Genomic DNA, 2,061 nt, shown 5'->3' with positions numbered 1-2,061 from the left:
GCTCCAGGCTCTGTTTCCATCGTGTCCCTCTGATTCTGACACTGCTGCTCCCCGCTGGAAGGACCCCGTGTGTTTTTTCTGGGCCCACCTGGGTGGTCCAGCAGTATCTCCACCCCAAGAGCCATCACGCGTCCCTTTGGCTGTGGGAGCTGACATTCTCGGGTCTAGGGATTAGGATCTGGGCCATTTGGGGGCTGATGTGCAGCCTGCCATAGACGGGCATGCTCACCACATCCGGGGGTCTGACTCAAACAAACCGGCTGTGGGTGGAGGGGTCAAGAGGCAGGTGGGGAATTTGGACATCGACGAGAGATTGGATGGCCTTTGGGAATTCCTGTTAGTCCGTTAGGTGTAATGGTTATTCTGGTCACGTTGCTCAGAAACTCTCACCTTTTAGAAGTCCTGCGGATGCAGCGATCTGACGTCTTGGGTTTAAGTACCTAGGGCTGGCCATGTGTCCGTGTGTGCAGAGCCACCGCGTCCCGGTGACGGATGCCTGGGTTACACGGGCTCACGTGTGTTTGCACTGTAGCTGAGGCTGTTTAGAGGGACAGGTGGACCATCCGGAAGAGAACGGATCACGGGACTGACTTCACTGAGGGCTGCGGGGAGACCGCCATCACCCCCAGCGGGGCCCAGGGCGGCGGTCCAGGCGGTTTGACTGTTTGCGAAGGGGAGATGGACGGATTTTACCTCCAGTGGTTCCGTTTTTCTGAAGAAGCGGTAGACGAGGCGGCAGCAAGCATCCGTCAGGCGGGTGGGGTCCAAGGAGAGGCAGGTTGGGGAGGACCGCCACCGGGAGCGGCACCCACGACAACCAGCGGTCTGCTGCAAATGTGCACGTTTGCCACTTGAGATGTGACAGAGGACGCCAGCAAATCCCGCTGGTGGGGCACTTAGTGCAGACACGGGGAACACGCGAAATCTCTCTCAACTCACTGTACAGAAGAAAATTGTTTTCAAGTGCTGCTCGAATGGATTTGCCCGAGGAACGGGGTGGGGGGCACGCTTAGACGCGGAAAACCAAGTGACAAAGGCGTCCGAAGACCACATAGGAGACTCTCCTTTGCCCCTTCGTTATGTGGAAACACATCTGAACAGGACACGAACAGCATTAAATATAAGATAAAACACCGACAAGTTCGGCCATACTCAAGTTAAGCACTTCTGGGAAAAAATAACAAAATGAAACAAAAAACAAAGCACAATAGAGGGGGAAAGCGAGGCGCGGAGTGGGAGGAGGCACTGGCGACCGAGGACCGGCGTCCGGAGCCCGGAGCGCACCTGCCCATGGGAAGAAAGAAGGCCGGCTGGGACACAATCTCAGGGCTGGGACACAATCTCAGGGCTGGGGGCGGGGAGACGGCACTTCCACCCCTGCAAGTCCCACGAAGTCCCCGAAGCAGGACCGGACGCTGTGGGTGAAAGCAGGAGGCATTTATGACCCGATCAGGGTGCGGTGACCGGGGAGGGGGCGCGAGGAGAGGGCCGCGGTTCCAAGGAGTGGGCAGAGCCCGGGCCCAGCTCGGAGGCAGGTGCGCGCGCTACTGTGTCCCCTCCAGTTTCACCCGGAGTGGGGATGGGTGGGCTGTGAGGGTGAGCAGGGAGCAACAGCGTCAGGACAACGGAGACGGAATATGCCAAGGGCCCGTGGCGAGGGACGGCAGCGTTAGAGGTGGCTGCTCTGGAGACACGGACCCTAGCACTAATTTTAAGTTCCATCACCCTATTTCCCTTTCAAAAAACTGAATAAAATATTCATTTGAGACCCCTTAACTTCCCTTTATAAATACAGTGGCACATCAAATAACATCACGTAAACGCAGCACCGTTCGCATCTGCGCATCGGAATACACTCACTCTTAACAGCATATAATTAGTAAACAGCCCGTTATTAGCACATGATACCAATTTCTATACTAAGTAAAAAGATGTTACTTTCTTCCCCGACATTATGGTAATGTTTATCATTTATTCCTTTGAGGATAATAATTTATACTTCCTTTCACTCTTCTAGAAATAATTTTGTCGCCCATCGAACACGGCAAAAAATTACCTTTC

This window comes from Pteropus vampyrus, unplaced genomic scaffold (assembly GCF_000151845.1).
Source record: "Pteropus vampyrus isolate Shadow unplaced genomic scaffold, Pvam_2.0 Scaffold427, whole genome shotgun sequence".
NCBI classification, from domain to species: Eukaryota; Metazoa; Chordata; class Mammalia; order Chiroptera; family Pteropodidae; genus Pteropus; species Pteropus vampyrus.
Note: the sequence above shows the minus strand (reverse complement) of the source record.